The sequence below is a fragment of the Vombatus ursinus genome, unplaced genomic scaffold (assembly GCF_900497805.2).
Source record: "Vombatus ursinus unplaced genomic scaffold, bare-nosed wombat genome assembly UNPS02013559.1, whole genome shotgun sequence".
Classification (NCBI taxonomy): Eukaryota; Metazoa; Chordata; class Mammalia; order Diprotodontia; family Vombatidae; genus Vombatus; species Vombatus ursinus.
In genome coordinates, this window is record NW_020953337.1 from 11,077 (window position 1) to 31,708 (window position 20,632).

General features: G+C 35.3%; 1 pseudogene; it reads right to left on the reverse strand.

Moving 5' to 3' along the window:
* Positions 1–211: 211 nt before the first annotated feature.
* Positions 212–20,196, reverse strand: LOC114040553 (annotated as a pseudogene).
* Positions 20,197–20,632: the final 436 nt, after the last annotated feature.

The window sequence follows — 20,632 nt, forward strand, 5'->3', positions numbered from 1 at the left end:
GGTAAAGAAACTGAGGCAAAGTTGTTGATCTAAGACTAATTTCTGCCATAATTTCCAATCTTGTAAGCACTTTTTTTAAAACAAACAGATTTTTCTTAGGCGATTTATATTTTCTACTTTATGAAACGCTAGAATTTGATTGTTTCTTGTTCTTCCTTATCTAATTTGGTTCATTTTTCCATCTCTCTATTCTTTAACCAATAGCAGATGCTTTTTTTTTTTTTTTGCCTTTTCCTCCACTTTATTTCATACTCCCACCACACCACCATAATAATGACTTCTTCTTAATTTAAACTAAAACCCATTATGGGTTCTGAAAAGATGTGTGTGTGTTCTGGGGGGCGAGGGAATGGTGTTACAGCCTGAAGTATTGGAGAGAGGGGAAGCCTATATTCTTGACAGGGCTCTTGAAGTTGTTCGCTGCCTGAAGCTGCAGTTGATAGGGTGGATCTTGAAGCCATACAGCCTGGGCACAAATTGGTTGGCAGGCCGTTTGGGCATGTGGGGAAAGCCAGTGCCAAAGTAAGCAACATCTGTATGGTGGTGCCTGGACGACTTGGGGGTGTAAACATCCATGCGCTTGGGGCAGTAAAGCTTCACCATGGCCTCACCTGGTATGTCTGACAGTCCAATGGACAACACGGGCTGGTTCTCACAATATACACAGGGACAATAGCCAAAGTCTCCCTGCCGGTATTTTTCCAACATTTGGGCGATGCCACGGTTTGTGAGGATGTAGCGGGCATGAATCAGTCCATACAGCATCTCGGCTGCCTGCTCGATCAGGTCACTCTGGTTGGGGTTGTCCTCCAGCTCTTCATCAGGTTCCAAGTCGATGATCATGTCTAGTGCCTGCCTGTAGTGGGCACCTGTTTGTTAAGCCTTGTGAGGTTGAATTTGTCTTGGATATAGTCTTCATCCACCTCACAGAAGAATTCGTTGCCACGAAGCCCACAGAACCACGAGATCCATGATACTTCCTCTGAGCTACTCAGCTTTACGTCAGCTACCGGGCTGGGGCTGGGGAGGGAGAGGGAGAAGTTGCTCCTGGGGCCGCGCGGGCCGACAGCAGCAGGAGAAGCGGTGGGTTTTATAATTTTACTTTGTTGCTTTATAATATACTTTGGGGGCTGGAATGCTATACCACATCATTTCCCTTGATACTCTAGATCTTTTTGTTTTTCCAGATTCATTTTGTTATTATTTTATCAAGCTCTATAAAGCATTCCTTTATTAATTTGATTGATACAGAATTAAAAGTATAAATTAATTTTGATAGTGTCATTTTTATTATAATGCATAAAGCACTGAATATTTCTGCAGCTATTTTTGTTGTCCTTTATCTCTTTTAGCAGTGCTTTGTAATCGAATACATAAAAGTCTCTCGTGTGCTTTGGTAGGTTGATCTCCAGATAATTTATTCATTTTGTAGTTATTTGTAATTGGATTTCCCTTTCTATTTTTGTAACTTTTTATTATTGTGTTGAAATGTTAATATAGAAATTATATAAATGTTTATTGTGTTTTGTTATTAATATATAAAAATGTTGATTTTTCAGCATTTATTTTGTAGCCTGAAACTTGTGAAGCTTTTAATCATCTCTATTATTATCTTTGTGGATTCCTTGGGATTTGCCAAGTAAATCATTATGTAATCAGCAAATAGGTATAATTTTGTCTCATCTTTTGGCCTTTATTTTCTTTCTCTTGTCATAGAATTATGTCAGATTATAGTAGGGAGAGTGGGCATCCTTGTTTCATTCCTTAGTTTTTAAGGTCTAGTACAGGGATGGGGTAACCTGTGGCCTTGAGGCCACATGTGATCCTGTAGGTCCTCAAGTACAGCCTTTAATTATTACAAATTTAATACAAAATCAATTAATACAAATTTCACAGAACAAATTTCCTTAAGAAAAGATTTGTTCTATAAAACTTGGACTCAGTCACAAGCCCTCACCCAAGGACCTAGAAGGCCACATGTGGCCTGGAGGCCACAGGTTCCCCACCACTGATCTAGTATATCCCCTTTGCATATCATTCTTGTTTTTGGTTTTAGATAGATTTTTTTATGATACTTTAAAAAAAGGTCCCTCTATACTTCTGCTTTAGAATTTTTAGCACAAAAGATTGTCGTATTGTACTAAAAGTTTTTTTCTTCATATATTGAGATGATTATGTGGTTTGGGATGCTTAAGTTTTTAATACAATTAATTTAATATTATTATGGTTTTTCCCTAATGTTGAACTACCTTTATATCCCTGGTATAAATCCTCCTTGTCCATAATGAAAGATTTCTTAGGTATATTATTGTAGTCTGTTTGACAGGATTTTGTTTAAAAAAATTAGTCTGTGTTCATTTTTTTATGTTGACCTGTGCTTTTCTTTCTGTGTTTTATCTTTCCCTAGTTTAAATATTGGAGAAGCTAGCTGGTGCAATGGATAGAGCACTGGGCCTGGAGTCAAGAAGATAGATGCTTTAAACATAAGGGGTGATATCCCAAGTAAATTAGGAGATATCATTTTACACCTACCAGATTGGCTAAAATTATCAAAGGGGAATGTGACAAATGTTGGAGGGGATGTGGGAACATTGGGACACTAATTCATTGTTGGCAACACCAACAATGAATTAGTGTCTCAATTTTCCCACATCCCCTCCAACATTACTATTTTCCTTTTCTTTCATATTAATCAACCTGATAGGTGTGAGGTCATACCTCAGAGTTGCTTTAATTTGTATTTCCCTAGTCAGTAGTGATTTAGAGGATTTTTTTTCATATGAATATAGATAACTTTGATTTTTTCATCTGAAAGCTGCTTGTTCATATACTTTGACCATTTATAAATTGGAGAATAGCTTGTACTCTTAAAAATTTGAATCAATTCTCTATATATTTGAGAAATAAGGCCTTTATCAGAGACACTTGCTGTAAATTTTTTTCCCCAGATTTTTTCTTTCCTTCTAATCTTAGATGCATTGGTTTTGTTTGTGCAAAATCTTTTTTAATTTAACATAATCAAAATTGTTCACTTTACATCTAGCAATGCTCTTTATTTCTTCTTTGGTCATAAATTCTTCCTTTCTCCATATATCTGATAGATCTGACAAGTAAACTATTCCTTGATCTCCTAATTTGGTTATGATATCACCTTTTATGCTTAAATCATGTACCCATTTTGATCTTATCTTAGTATAAGGTATAAAATTTGGTCTATACCTGGCTTCTGCCACACTATTTTGCATTTTTCCCAGCAGTCCTTGTCAAAGAGTGAATTCTTATTCAAAAAACTGGGGTCTTTGGGTTTACCAGACACTAGATTACTGTGGTCATTTACTTCTGAATTTTATGTACCTAATCTATTCCACTGATCAACAACTTAATTTCTTAGATAGTAGCAGATAGTTTTGATTATTACTGCTTTATAACATATTTTAAAATCTGATACTGCTAGGTCAATTTCCTTCACATTCATTTTCATTAATTCCTTTAAAATTCCATTCTAGATAAATTTTATGATTTTTTTCTAACTCTATAAAATATGTTTTGGTAGTTTGATTGGTATGGCACTGAATAAATAAATTAATTTAGGTAGAATCATTTTATTAGGTAGAATCTTTATTATATTAGCTTGGCCTACCCATGAACAATTTATATTTTTCTAATTGTTTAGATCTGACATTATTTGTGTGAAAAGTATTTTGTAATTGTGTTCATACAGTTCCTGGGTTTGTCTTGCAGATAGACTCCCAAATATTTTATAGTATCTACAGATATTTTAAAAGAATTTCTCTATCTCTTGTGACCAAACTTCATTGGTAATACAGAGAAATACTGATGATTTGTGTGAGTTTAGTTTATATCTTGCAATTTTGCTACAGTTGTCAATCACTTCAAGTCATTTTTTTCTACACCCAACTGAGTGTTTGTGCTATTTCCTCTTTGAGCCAAATCTGATGACAGTTAGTTTCAAGCAATGTGCATCCCTCCACTATAATAAGTCTTAAGAATGATTTGTGACTTATGGGTATTACATATTCTTTAAAAGTTTAGAAAATTTCCCTATGAATTCATCAGGAGCAGAAAGCGTTTTGTTTGCCCCCCTCCCCTCTTCCTTTGGTAGTTTCTTTACAGCTATATCTATTTTCTTTTCTGAAACTTAATTTTGAGATCTGTATTTGGTCATCTGATATTTTTGGTATTTTGTATTTTGAAGGCAACATTTCCTTATGGTAATTAAAGTTTTTTTTCTCTTGTAATTTTTCCCTATTTACTTTCTGACTATTCCCTCTGATAGTGGTTTCCTTGTGGCCTGGAACTTAAAGTGTCTCAATCTTCTTCCATTCTGAATAAATCATAGTTCACTAGACTAAGTCTTTGTCCCAAGTGACTTTTGGGTGAACCGACCCCAGCTATACACTTTGCTCTTTTCCTTCACATTTAGTAGAGTATTGCCTAGTCTTATCCTCCACTCCCACCCCCAACATACTCACATGTTGTAGGATGCTAGTGTCCTATCTTGCTCCTTTGGTTCCTTAGTTCTCTGGTCTTGCACTAGGAGTTCAGAGCACTACCATGCTGGCACCATGGGTTTATCAGCCATGAAACTAGCAATTCAGGGGTTTTCAACACTAATGCTAGAGGGTTGTAGCCCACAGCAGGTTTTTTAATACAAAATGCTATAACAGCACTGGATATCTGTCATAGCTCAAGCAAAATTCTGCAGCCTGGAGTCAAGGTCTCCATGGCCCTGTAAAGAGGGAAGGAGAGTGGGGTCTGTGGGTGGGTTTTGTTGAAAGCCTGCATCAGGTCCTTGGATCTGCTTGTGCAGCTTTCTTGCAGTAACATGGGAGATGGAGGGGAAGTACTGAGTTAACTCAGGGTCAATGAGCTTTAGTTCATAGTTTCAGTTTTGTTTTTATTTTGATCTTTTTTTATTTATATTATGGGTGTACTAGACCATGGTATCAACTAAAATTGCTTTATCTTTAGCATATGCATTCAGTTTTGAAGAGGTTTGAGAGGTCATGGGGAGAAAAGAAAATGTATCTATGTTGTTCATGTAACTCAAATACAGACGTGCATTTTTGATATACGATAAATGACAGCACATTTTCGTCCATTAATGAAACTACTATGTGAGATATATGACAGGTGTACAGTTAGAAAGCAGGATTCTATCAGGGAAGCCCAATAGCAACATAGACAAAAACATCTTTTCATGTATGGGCCACAGAAATAAGTCAAAGAATTAATATTGCATTCATTCAAGACCATGACACCACAGAAAATCTATTGCAAACAGGCACCATAGGCAAAAGCGTTCCTCCTTTTTTTTTCTTTGTTATTTTCCTTAATATTCTAGATCTTTTGTTCCTCTGACCAAATGTTGTTATTTTTTATCGAGTTCTGTATAGTATTCCTTTGATAATTAGATTAGCATCAAAACTCTAATGTTGATAGTAATGTTGTTTTTATTATATACACATTTTCTAATCTTGAGCTCTGTTTGTCTCCAGTTTCTTATTTTATTTTTAAAGACATGCTTTTAATTATATCTTTAAAGGTATTGAATGTGATTTTTATATAAATATCTGAGAAAATAATGATAATATTTCTGTAGCCAGGCACTATGCTAAGCACTTTACAATTATCATCTCATTTGATCCTCATAACAACCCTGGGAGGTAGGCAATATTATTATCCCAATTTTACAGCTGATAGAACTGAGGCAAAAAGGATTAACTAACTTTTCCAGGGTCATACAACTAGTAAGTGTCTGAGGCCAGATTTGAACTCATTTTTACTTGACTCTAAACCCTGTTATCACTAAAAGCCTAACTATCCTCTATGTTCTCTTCTATGTTCTATTAATATGAAATTATTTTAATTCCACCACCAGTGCCCCAGTTTTCTTGGACAAAGGTTCTCTTGACTTTAATACCCTTAGAAAGTATGACACTAAGCCATTATCAGTTATCACTACCTCATTTAGAGATTTGTTTATCAGATTGCTCTCTATTCTAATAGCTAGCTGAGCAGTAATGGAAAAGAGGCCAGGTATATTTTGATAAGTGGGATAGGACAAGGGCAAATCAGAAAATGAGAGGTCGGGCAGGCTTAACTCCGCTAAAATTGTAATAGATGTTTATCTTGAGCTCTGGTCCCCTTCACACCTTTTATAAACACTATATATGTGTATATATATATATATATATATATATGTGTGTGTGTGTGTGTGTGTGTATGTATATATATGTGTGTGTATGTATATATGTATGTACGTATGTATGTATATGTATATGTGTGTATATATGTATGTATATGTGTATATGTATATATTCATGACCATTACCACTTACTTGAACACTCAAATTCTTATTAAAGTCCTTTGTCTTTCATTCACAGTAAGCTTTACATAACTGATAACTTTTACTAAGAACTCACATAAGAACTAACTGTATTTTAACAGAAATCAGAATTTTTAATTTAAAAAGTTTAGTTCCCAATGAATTAAATATTGAGTTGGGAAAGAGGACAAGTTATCACTATCTTCCCAATGCTTCCACATTCAGAACATATGGTCACTTGTGTATTCTTCATAGGAATAAACCTGTTTCTCAAAATATCTGTTTCCTGAGATGTCAGGATGTAAGATTCTGGGGAAAAAAAGAAAGTATATGCACCTTGGTTGCTAAAAGAAAGAATAACATTGAAAATGAATTAAAAACTGAAAGGCGGGGAGAAAGGGATAGTAACAAAGACAAGCTTCACTGACCATACAATCTCACCCAGAACTAGCCATGGAGCAAATGCACAAAATGAGCAGTGATCTAATATGTAAGGAAATGCTTTATATTACCTCCACAAATACTCATTTGGGAGCTTTAATTAAAAAAGGAACATTTAGGGGACATAAATTCCAAGTCTTGAAGAATTCACTTTTCTTACTGTTAATTTAGTTTCCTTGGCAAAGTCCCACTCTGCATTTTAGCATGTTTGCTAAAGATTTTTATCCCCCTAGAGATGTCCAGTACAAAAGCTCAACAAATCAACAGTGCAGTCAGATTATACATTTGACTCTAATTGAAATCTAATTACAACTTTAGTGTAACATAAAAAGTATTTTTAAAGCTGTAGTGTTTTCTAATTTAAAAAAGTAGAATGCTTTGAAATGTTTATTTTTCCCCCTTTTGTCTCAAACTAAATGAAAACAACCATTGGATAAGCAGCAGTTTTTTTTCTAATCATAAAAATAAACCAGCCTTCCTAAATAGAAATTATAAAATAGTAAGAGTCTTTAACAGATCAAATTAGACATACATAGATGTTTCTCTGAATTATGATTTATTTTTAAATACTTGTTCAGGTACTTCAGCATTATTTTGAAGGTGGGGCTTGGCTGAGTGAATAATCCAATTTCATTGCACCAAAATATATTTACTATGGAAATAATAAAATCAATTTGTCAGAAAAGGAAAATGAGAAATTAATGGGTGTTGAATTTTTCTGATATTGAAGTTATATTTGATTCTCCCTGTATCCAGCAACCAGAAACATACACAAATTATGTAAGCATAGTTCACTCTCAATTTCATCCTATTGAATATCTCATTTTGTGAGGATTAGATAACTATTTTAGAGAATATATTGAGGACATAGTAGAGAAATCAAGCAAATAAATTAAGTGAATAAATGAAAGACAAAGCATTTTAAATGGTTACTACGTGGCAAGCACCATGCTAAATACTAGTGATACAAATATAAGCAAGCAAGACATCACTTGCCCTCAAGGAATACACAATTAGATGGGATAAGACAACAAATAGAGGATATTGGTGGCCAGGGAGGAATGTTTTCGAAAGGGATGTCAGAGTGAATGGACACTGGAGTAATAAGGGTATTGATTAGTTGTCTTTACTAGGAATGGCAGTGTGGATTTGATTACTATTCTCAGAGAGGGAATTAGGGGAAAGTGGTAGTGGGAAAAGGAAGATGCTGCGGCTTGGAGATGGCCTAGAAGTAGCCCAGTAGGCATAAGTCCATGTAACACAACGTGAAATGCTCAGCAATTAGAACCCATGTCTACAGAGTGGGAACTTTCACTTCCTGGTGGAGATACAATCTAAAGAGCATATAAAATTGCATGGAGACTGAAAACAACTGAACAGCAGCAACAACAAAAAGAGAAATACCATGGGGTAGGGGGAGAGGTAGGGAAACTTTGCAGGACATTTCTTTGATAAAGGTTTCATTTCCAAGCTATATAATGAACTGATGCAATTTTGTAAGAAAAAGAGCAGTTCCTTAATTGATAAATTGCATAAGAATATGAGCAGACAGTTCTCAAGGGAAGAAACTCAGTCTATCTATAGCTTTATGAAAACATGTTCCAAATCATTACTTTATTTCTTCTTTCTTTCAAATGTTTATCAAGTTCCTCTTATGTGAAGAGCATGGTTACAGGGATCAGGGAAAGATAACAGTTTCAAACAGACATCTTGCCTTCATGCAACTTACAATCTACTCTGTTTTTAACATACATAATTACTATATAAAATGTGGTAACATGTTGGAGTAGTATCTTCCATTCAAATCTTTATAAGTACAAGTTGTTGTTTTTAACAGCTTTCATTGCTTTCCCCCAGCCCCTTTAAAACATAATGGATATCAGCAAACCATCCCTTTACTGAGCAGGCATTTCAGTCACTATTAATTAGTTTTTCACAGAGGATTACTCAACCCAAATACACTTTCATTAAATAATATTTTGAAACAAAAATAAATAAATAAATAAAATTGCATGGATATTTTTAAGGATAAAGAGTCTTCTTTCTATCGGAGTCTTCTGGGATGGTTGGATATCATTATGAGTTATTTCCATTCAGAGCCTCTCTAAGAAACATCAACGGTGTCAAACATTCACTTGAAGTTTAGATTTTCTCCAGGAAATCTCTGTGGTGATTCTGTCTCTGTTGATGCATAGTTTAAATCAGAACCAGACTGGTCTAAAAATATGAAGATATTGTCTTGCCTCTTACAATTTGTTGTTATTGTTATTGAGTCATTTCAGTCGTGTCCAACTTTTCTCAAAGCTACTGGAATGGTTAGCCATTTTCTTATCCAGCTCATTTTTACAAATGAGAAATTGAGGCGAACAGTGATAAGTGCCTCACCCAGGGTCACACAGCTAGTAAGTATCTGAGGCCAGATTTGAACTCATGAAGAGGAGTCTTCCTGATACCAGGCCTGGTACTCTACCCACTGTGCCACTTAGCTGCCCAACTTCTTACTCTTTCTTTGATAATTTCTTGGAAGATTATATCTAGGCATTTTTCTTCTTTTTTTTTTGGATCATGTCTTTCAGATAGTCCAATAATTTTACCTGTATCTACTTTCCAGGTCAGTTTTTTTCCAGTGAGATATTTCACATTGTCTTCTAGTTTTTCATTCTTTTGGTTTTGTTTTACAATGTCTTGATTTCTCATAAAGTCACTAGCTTCCATTTGCTCCATTCTAATTTTTAAGGAAGTATTTTCTTCAGTGAGTTTTTGGACTTCCTTTTCTATTTGGCCAATTCTGCTTCTTAAGGCATTCTTCTCCTCATTAGATTTTTGGACCTCTTTTGCCATTTGGGTTAGCCTATTTTTAAGGCATTGCTTTCTTCAGTATTTTTTGGGGTCTCCTTTACCAAGCTGTTGACTCATTTTTCATGATTTTCTTGCATCACTCTCATTTCTCTTCCCAGTTTTTCCTCTACTTCTCTTACTTGCTTCTCAAAATCCTTTTTGAGCTCTTTCATGGCCTGGGACTGATTCATATTTTTCTTGGAGGCTTTGGATGTAGGAGCTTTGACTTTTTTATCTTCTTTTGGTTGTATGTTTTGATCTTCTTTGTCACCAAAGTGAGATTCTATGATCTGACTTTTTTTGCACAGTTTGCTCATGATTTGAATCAATTACTTGAGTTTTAAATTCTTTGTTAAGGTAGGCATCTGCTTCCAGTGTGGAGAATGTACTGTCCCAAGTTTCAAGGGTTTTGTGCAGTTGTTTTCAGAGATATTTCTAGGGACCTGTAAATTTTCCATTCTTCCAAGGTGGTTCGATTAAGGATGAGGTGTTTACTCCTTTCCTGGCCTGGGTTCTGGTCTATGAGTGACCACAAGCACTCTTTTCTGCCTTGAAACTATGAGGAGGATTCCCTCTCCACAGCCACTACCAGCTCCACCATGTCAGTGCTCCTCCTTGGCCCAGGACCGCTACCCAGAACTGTTACCCAGATGGAAGCATGGGCAAAGCAAGAGATTCCTGCCTCAGCACCAGCAAGGAGATCCCTTCAATCCCCCTCTGATTAGCCACTTGATTCCCCCTCAGTCTGTGGGCCGAGAACTCTGGAAGCAGCTGTTACCCAGGCCCAAGACTGGGGCTGGGACCCAGCTTCTTTCTCACCCAGGTCTGACAGACCTTTCCTACTGACCTTCTAAGTTGTCTTTGGCGTTTGTGGGTTGAGAAGTCTGGAAACCACCACAGCTGCCCATGATTCGGTCCCCTGATGCCTGCTCCAGGTTTGATGAAGCCTGGTCTTTGCCTGCATACCCATACTGAACTGTCAACCTCTCCCAGCCTGGGGCAATAGACCTTTCCAATCAACCATCCAGGTTGTCTTGGGCTGGAAATTTGTTTCACTCTGTCTTTTTGTGGATTCTGCTGCTCTAGAATTTGTTTAAAGCCATTTTTACAGGTATTTGGAGGGGTTTGGGGGAGAGCTCAAGCAAGTCACTGCCTTTACTCCACCATCTTGCCCCACTTCTTACACTTAGGATTACTCTATTTCTTGTCTATTGATTGACCTATTCCTGTTTGTAACTATATTGCACTTTAGCTAGTTTCTCTAGAATAGGGTCAGAAAACTATGGCCCATGGAACAAATTATCTAGCCAACTGTTTTTCGTTTGTTTCTTATTTGTTTTTTTGCCGATGAGCTAATAGTTTTTACATTTCTTTAAAAAAAAGTTACTTTATTTAAAAAAAAATGTGAAAATAATTCAGAGCTTACAGTCAATACAAAAGTAGTCAGTGGGCTGGATTTGATTTGTGGGCCATCGTTTGCCAACCCCTACTTTAGGTCCCCAGAAAGAAATATAGAAATCAATGTTGGAACTGGTCAATGGTGAATATCAGTTGAATCTGGTTAATCAGACTACAGTCTTCTCAAGATACAAGGGATATGGGCAGCTAGGTGGCAGAGTGGATAGAGCACTGACTCTGAATTCAGGAGGACCTGAATTCAAATTTGTCTTCAGGCACTTACTAGCTGTATGACCCTATCAATTCTCTCAACCCCAATTGGTTCAGACAGAGACAGAGACAGAGACAATAGCCACTTTGCCAGTTTTCCTGGGTACCTTGGTATCAGCTAAAATCAAAAGTTCTGACCAGTGTTTTTGTGGCTCATCAAGGAATTAAGCACTACACCCACCTGGAAGCAGCAGAAAAAAGCACTGGATTTGGTTTCAGAGGACTTGTGTTCAAATCCTACCTACCTCTGTATTTACAATTCTGTGGGACTTTAAAAAAGTTGCTCTGATGTTTTAGGCCTTAGATTTTTAATCTACAAAATGAGGATGATTGAATTAAATTATTCACAAGTCAGTAGGAAAACAATGTCATATAGCTAAAAGTTCCCAGCCTTTGGAGTCAGAGGAATTAGCTTTAAATGCCAGTTCAGTTACTATTTTGTGTCAGCTTAAGAAATTAATTTCACCTCTCGTGGCTTCAGTTCTCAAACAAAATAAGGAAGTTTGACTTCTAAGTTGAGGTGTGATGGTAAATTTCTAACAACTAGCTCTCTGGGGAAAAATATGTACCTGGGATGCTTTTTTGAGTTTAATCTGAATTATTATCATTTTCAGCATCACTTCCTCAAATATAGGCAATCAAGAAAATAATAAATCAAGCTCTGATTTTAACGTTTGCTGATTTCCTAGGTGCAGAAGCTCACACTGAAAATTTAACAATTGTCTCTTACAAGCCGATTGGAGATGGCACCAACACACCCCTGATTTCAAAGTTTCTTTTAATAATAAATCTTTGACCTTATGAATGATGTGGTATAGCCAAGGAAGTAAATGCAATTTTAGGTTTCATGAACAAAGACATAACAAGAGCAAAAAAGGTAAAATTAGGTGTTATCTAAGGATGGAGGAAGAGGAAGTAAGCATTTATTGCCTACTATGTGGAAGGCACTGGGCTAAGAACTTTACAAATATTTCCTTATCTCAAAATAGTTTATTTGATCCTCACAACAACCCTGAGAAGTAAACACTATTATTATCCTCATTTTACAGTTGAAAGAATGAGTCAGGAAAAAAGGTTAAGTGACTTGCCCAGGGTTACACAGCCAGTAAGTGTATGAGGCTGGTTTTAAACTCAGATCTTCCTGATTCCAGGCTTAGTGTTCAATCCTCTGTGTTGTCTAGCTGTCAAGCTATCAAGTGGTAAGCAACAATTCTCTAAGAATTATAAGAACCCCAAAGTGGAACAGATTGCTTCAATGTGGGGGGGGGGGGTCCTCCTCATTTAATGTATTCCAGCAAAAGTTGGTTGATAGTTTCTGGTATTTATTCTAAAGGAGAATCTGTACAGATAATGGGTTAGACTAGAAAATTGTTGATATCCAGTCAATTTCTGAAATTCTGTGTTCCTTAATCTCTTAAAAGTACTCACAACTCAAGAGTTACTCTGATAGATGTGACACTGACCCTTGGGGTATATTGCCCCCAGCAGAAAAAACCTTTAGGCTGATGCATTGTTAGTTTATTATAAGAATAAGTGGGAGTGCAGTTGAGCTTCTGGATTTTCTTTGCTTGCATGATGCAGAAGGGGTCACTGTCTGGTCTGAGGAGGGTCATGCTGTCTGAGATAATATCTGTCCTGCATACATTAGTTTGTGTTTGTTTTTTACTTCCTCAATTCCTACCATGGTGAGTAACATTTTATGTGATGCATTTTATACATCATCAAAAGAACACAGAGTCAGGAAGTAATATAAAGAAGGCAAGGAGTTTTGCAATTATGTGAGAACTGTAGTCAAGATCTAATTAAGTGAATGAACCAATTAAAAATCCTAGGCTATGGAGGTAAGTATCTCCGATAAATATCAGGGCTAAAGGGAAAGAGGCAAGCAGCTCTCTGAGAGTCAGAGAGAGCTTCAGTTACCCCAGATGCCAAGTGATGCACATGGTAGATTGGATGAAGGTTTAACTTGGTCTTTACTACTACACAGGGTCAAATACATCACACTGCATTGCTTGAGTGCTACAGAGATGAGAACATACAAGATACTTAAGAACAAAAGATTAGGAGATCAGGAAAAGCTTCCCATGGGAGGTGACTTCTGAAGTAAGCCTCGAAGAAAGTCAAATACAAAAGGCAAAGGTGAGGAGAGAGGACAATCCAGGCATAGGGAATAATCTATGCAAAGGACATGTTTGGGGAATGGCACATGGGCTAATGACTAGAATGTAAAGCACATGAAAATAAATAACTTTATATAATCCTAAAAGATAGCTTAGATACATCCTATACAGGATTTTAAATACCAAATAGAGGCATTTACATTTTGTTCAAGGTGCAAGATTGAGACACTGAAGATTTTTGAGCAGCGGTATGACAAGGTCAAACCTGTGCTTTAGGAATATTATTTTGGCACTTGTGTTGATGATGGATTACAAATGAATGAGTGTGGAAGAAAGAGGCTATTGCAATATTAAAAACCAGAGGTCATGTGGTTCTGAACTAAGGCAATGGACTGTAGTGGAAGAGGTATGAGTAGAGATGAGAAGGATGTGAGAGATTTTTTGGATGAACAATATCCCATATAATTAAGCATTTGTTTGATTGTTTTTTTGGGGCCTATACTTTTATTTACCTCTCAGAAAGGACAAGGAAGCTATCCTCCATAAACTGAGCTGGAGTCAGATTAAAACAGCTCGCAAGAGCCTATTGTTAAATTTTAGTGTGAGTATTTATGCCTAGAAAATTGCCAACTCTATAAATCAGGGCTTGATTTTTATTAATTATCTAAATTTAAGGAACTGATTAAGAAAATGGTAATAATGCATTTTAAACTTAAAGGTATCATGCTTACATTTTTTTTCTGGAAAGCTGATTGTTAAATATTTACCAACATACTCATGCTACTTCTTCTAATTTAACATATATTGACAATGTAAATATGGATGTGTTTCAGTTATACAATTCATTGGTCATTGAAGCAATAATTCTGATTTAGGATATGAAGAGTTAAGTTATTTTCTGGAAAAAAATGAAAAGCTTTGATTCTCAATATCAATTTCCTTTTCTTTAACTGTCACGGCCAATGACAAGTGAAAAGGGATTTCATGGCCATAGCAATCATTTTGCATTTTTGGATGTTTTTATGGATTTCTATGGCCAAATTTATCACTAGCATATTGGTAATGAACCTCAAACCCATCCTTGCTATAGAACTACCTGTGTGACTTTGGGGAAGCTGCTTAACCTTCAGGGCCTCAGTCTCTTTATCTTAAAAAATAGGTTGGACAAGGTGTATTTCCAAATATTATGATCTAATGATATTTTTTTCAGAATGATATAATGCTGTCAAAGCTTGTGTTTCAAAAATGTTAGATCATATCAAAGTTTGATAAAATATGCAAATACTACTTTATAAAGAATCATCATTGACAGTGATTTATGGACATCTTTTATGTACTGAAAGTATTCTATGCTGTAGTAATACAAAGAATAGTCTCTCTAGCTGAGGGTTTTAAAAGACTGGAGTGAGAGACAGGACAAGTATATAAATAAAAATGCAAGATAGTGAATATGTTCTTAAGGTAAAATAAGCTCCATAATGTTATGGGAGCTCAGGTGGGATTTCTGAATTTTTTGGGGAGATATAAAATTGCAATAGATTGGCAGACATAGAGCTTAAAGGAAGGATAGGATTTAAACAAATACAGAGGAGGGAAGGGGCATCAAGTATATTAATCAACTAACTTTCTGACCTTAGTAAGCACTTGGCATCCTTGGGTCTTCCTTCCTTCCTTCCTTCTTTCTTTCGCTCCTTCCTTCCTTCCTTCCTTCCTTCCTTTATTTCTTCCTTCCTTTGTTTCTTCCGTCTTCACTTCTTCCCTCCCTTTCTCTTTTTTTATTTCCCTGGTTACAGAAGGAATTCTAACCATTAGATAAGACCAGGTAGCAGAGGAGGGATAAATGGGCAAAGAATTTTACTTATTTATCTAGAAAGTTTTTTATGCACATTATTTACGCGATTATCTATCTAAAAATGTAGGTAAACAACCATACAACCCACAGTGCCTGGCTATTTCAGTGCTGAATATGTGTTCCTTCATAATCACTGTCCAGAGACTGAAAGTATATTTCACATCCCACATTTCACTAGATGAAACTGTGTATTTGCATATGTTTGCTTATTTAACATTTGTCCTTTATTTCAGGCTTAGTTCAAATTAGAATGAATGATAACATGTGCATCTAGTAAAATTATAAAGGGACACTGCATGAACCAAGGTGTTAATTTTTTTTTAAAAGTTTGGATCAAATCCAGGCTTAGATTTTTTTTTTAATGTGGTTTGCTTAACCTTGGCTTTTTTTTTCTTCCTCAAGCATGAGACAGTCTATTCTTTCCATGGCATTCTAATGCCAGCTCACACAGCAAATAGGGCACTGTAAAACTTTAACAAATCATTAGGAAGATAATTAGCAGCTTGTTAAAACACAGCGCAATAAAGATCCAATTTGGTATACAGCTTTTGCTCTATAAAATGGTACTTAAACCACCTTAAATGTCCTTATTCATATGCTAAGATATTTAGTACTATGCTAATAAATTCAGCAACTGGAATTAATAAACATTCTTAGGTTTACAAAGAAATCATCAACTCAGAGAAATGTTTCACAGATACTTCTTGGAATATAAAAGGACTATAAAATTATCAATAATTTTTTTTTTCCTGACTTGGTTTTGTTCTTTTTATTAGAAACCTTGAGAGATGAGCTATTTTCATTTCTTCAAAAATGATTCATCGATTTTCATAACTCTAAATTATATATAATTTTAGATCTATTAAACATATACATGAATTGATGTACACATACACAATTTTTTTCCTGTTTTGTTCAGACCTGTGATTTAATCCATAGTATAAGGAACTACTTAAAAGGAAACTCTCCCTACCAGTACTGATTTATAGCTGTTCTGCAATTTAGAAAGTTACCTGAGGCATTAAGAAGTTAAATAACATGTCCAGGGTAATATAACTAATAAGTGTCTGGGGTAAGGCTTGAAATGAGGTCTTCTCTGAGACCAGCCCTCTATGTAAGATACTGCTTTATCACTTGTCTAAGTTATTGAACCAAGGAGTGTTCAGTCTAAATTTTGCCAAAGTCAGTTGAAGATCTGACAATCAGTTCAATGATTTTAAATTGAAAATGACTAAGAAATGTAGTATGAGACTTAAGATTATTAGCAATTTGACAAATCTAATGTTGACAAGATCATAGATTAAGAGTTGGAATGAAATTAGAATTCATTATGTGTAATTTCCTTTTTAATAGATGAGGAAACTGAGGCCTGAAGAGATTACGTGACTTGACCAAAAATGCACAGATAATTAAGTCTCACAGACAAGATTTAAATCTTCTAAAATGGCATTCTTTCCAATAAGCTGTGCTGCCCTTGGTCAAATAACTCTGGTATTTAAGTTGTTTTAGTTGACCCCACAATATGAAACAATATCTTTTATCAAATACACACACACACACACACACACACGCACACACACACAGAGCACACTTATTATACTCCAGTCAAATGGCTCCCTTTTACCTCCAGAGTAAGTATAAAATGCCCTGACTGGCATTAAAAGTCTTTCATAAACTGAACTCTTCTTCTTTCCCCCTACTATCTTACTAGGTGATCTCATGAATTTACACCGGAGTAGGTGTCTCATGGTAGAATCTCTGGGTCAAAAGGTATGACTGAATGACATTTCCTATATACAACAGCATATGTTACTATCACAGCTTTGTTAAGGATAATAGAAGGAAAAAATAACGGTATTATCTAGGAATATTCTCAATGACAGAAATCAAATACTACCATGGCAGAAATATTTTGAGAACACTATAGAATACATGTGAAAAGCCAATGGCAAATAATATTATTATGTAGTCAGTACATCCAGTAGAATATTTGAATACTCTATTACCCAATTAAAGTCACTGAAAAAGGAATACATGGAATATGATCTAGAAAACAAACATATAAATATTATTGACACCATTAATCAAAATCGAAAGAGACACCCAAAAGGTCAAACTGATATAAGGACATAATATATTGCAAACCTCTCCCTTCCAAAAAAATCTCACTATTAACAAAATGTTATAGTATAGAAGTATGAAAATCAATTAGAGTAGAAAACACTCAGTGGAGGTTTGTGAAGAAAAAGCAACTAGTATCAGATATAAAAACATCTTGCTTGAATGCTGTCAGAGCAAAGATCAGTTATATCAAAAGAAGATGGATGAAATTCTAGGTCTTTTGTAAATCTAGAAAACTGTATGTCCAGAGGTGACGTATAATTGCCAATTATAGTTCACATCATGTATGCTTTACTAGTGTAGCAAGAAGTAATTTTAAGCAGCATTATTTATGTCCTAGGTGAAATGGTCTTCCTTTTTCTATATGCTACTAGATCATTTCCTTATTCATTCTAATATCAATATACATATTGATACTTCTTTATTGTTTATTAAAATTACAATGTATTTCCCATTATCAATTATACTGAGTTTCCATTCCAGTTTAATAAATATAAAATATTTAATAAACTATAGAAACATCTTCCATAATCATTTGTTCATCAAAATGTACATATATATTTACTAACACTTTTTGTTTAAAGTCATTAAGATTGCTTGGTATATTGATAGTTTACATTAAGAATAACACAAACACAGAAAGAAATCTTCACAATGTGTCAACTGTGAAAACTTTTACAGAAAAAGTTGTCTTTAACCATCACTACAACTGCTGAATTCTGGAACCACAGTCTCACTATTCATAAGGATACCAATTAAATTCTCTTCTCAAGAATTCTCTTCATGTTTCTTTGCAAAATATGAATTAAACTCAGCTCTCTCAAGAAATTATTACTCTTAGTCCTTTTTTCTCTAGCCTACCTTCAGCTATCAGAGTCAAGAGTTTCCTTAGAACTATGGTCACACTCTTAGTCCCATCAGAAACTCCTCAAGGAAGATAGTAAAAATGCCACTTCAGGATTCCATTTTTTTTAAAAAAAGGATACATTAACTTTTATCTAGTTTTTATAGAAGGGTTTATTGAAAATGGTGTTACAGTAGCTAAACACTTTACCAACCCCCATCTAAGATGCAATCCTGTTTCTTTTAAGTACTTTTCATTTATCTATTTCACTTATATTTCCCAAAGTAACACTTCCCAACTCCCTCTTAGTCATCCTTTATAACAAAATTAAAGAGGGAGGGGGATTCACCAAAATTAACAATTCATCAGAAAAAATAATGAAAACCTGAAATTACATGTTGTATTCCATACTCATAATTTGCAAAAACCACACAAAAGAAGACACTTTCCAATAAATAATGGAAACTTCCTTCTCACATCTTTTCTTTGGGGACAAGCTTAAACTTTGTAATTTCACAACATTCAGTTTCAATCATTTTGGTTTTGCTATTCTTTCCATTTGAGTTACTGATTTTGTTAAGTATACTAATTTCCTAGTTCAGGTTACTTTCTTTGAATCAATTCAGATAAGTCTTCCCAAGCTGCTCTGTATGCAACAACAACAGCTAGCATTTCTAGAATTTTGCAGATTTAAAAGTTTAGAAAACATTTTACATACTTCATCTCATTTTGTGCTCACAGTCCTGTAGGGTAGATGCTATTATTTTCAACAGCATTTTAGAGATGTGGAAACTAATGCACTAAGAACTTAAGTGACTTGTCTAGAATCACACACCTAGTAATTGTCTAAAGCAGGATTTGGGAATAAATCTTCTCAGTTCCAAAGTAGGCCCTCTGTCCATTACATCATGTAGCCATCTAATTACATTCACCGTTTCTTATAGCAGTCATATTCTATTATTCTTTACTCCAACTTGTTTAGTCATTTCCAAGTAAATGGACATCTATCTTTTAATTTCTTTGCTTCTACAAATAGAACTGCTATAAATTTTTGTGTCTATGGGACATTTCTTTTTATCACTGACCTGCTTTGAATATGTACCTAGTAATAAAATCTCTGGTCTAAAGGGTATGGATATTTTAGCCTCTTCACATAATCCCATTTGTATTTCCAGGAACGAAAGGAACTATTTTCAAACTCTTCATTGGTAAAACATGATCCCCATCTTTCCATATATACTCTAGCATTTTTATCCATATTCTTGTCATATTTTCTAATTTGCTGAATGTCAAGTGGAATCAGTTGTTTATTTTCATTTTTCCTATTGGCAATTCAGAGCATCCTTATATATGGTTGTCTATAGGTTTCAATTCTTCTTTTGTGAACAATTTGTTCATATTACTGGGGAGTGGTTTTTGGTCTCCAGTGTTTCTGTTAGTTCTTTATATAATTCAAATAGCAAACCCTTATCAGAGATACTTGATGCAAAGATGATTTTCCCGGTTGAAGACTTTCCTTCTTATATTAATTGCATTATTTTTCATACAAAAGGTGTTTAATTTCATGTACAACTTACTGTCCCTTTAAAATCTGTTGTTGATTTAAGTCTGCTTTGCTCAAAGTTTTAAGAGAAACAGGTTTTTTTTTTCTAAGAAACAGTGGCTAAAGTTTGAGTCTGACTTAGAATTTTGAAGTGATTGTCATTGTTGATTGTTTTTGAAAATTGTTCTTGTTTGTCCTTCCTTTCAAAGAGGATCGAGGACATCAAGGAGTGATGTCTTGACTTGCCACGGATTGGATTTAAGTGAAGCAAAGCTGCACAAAGTCATCAATCTCACTCTCCCAGAATAATAGAAGTCTGGTAGCAAGACATTGTCCCATGATCCAGTGGATGACCACGGCATCTTCGAAGTCTGACCAAGTTCTAAACACTCTATTGTGCCTGCTTCAGCCTCCTTCATGGCTATAGGAACAAACTGTTCTCATCTACCCATTCTGCCAGGAGAAGTCTTCGCATGGTTGGGGTAGACTTCCCCCTAATTCACTAATGGGTGTGAGGCCTGTAGGTTACTGTCAATCAGGTTTAGCTCATCTGCCTAGAGGGTATTACAGCGGTGTGGCCTCTGTGCATCCTATAGCTTCTTAGAGCCACAGGTGAGAGTTGGGTGAAAGGCAGACACCAAAGGTGGATAACCAGCCCTGAAAAATCTCAGCAAGCCCTCACACCAGAGGTGCTAGTCCTTCCTGAACACCCCACAGGACAAACTTTTATATACTAAAGATTCATGGACGTTAGAAATTTTGTATGGTTATGGGACAATTATAATTTATTTGATTATAGATATGATCCCAAAATATAGGAGAGACAGAGAGACAGAGAGACAGAGAGACAGAGAG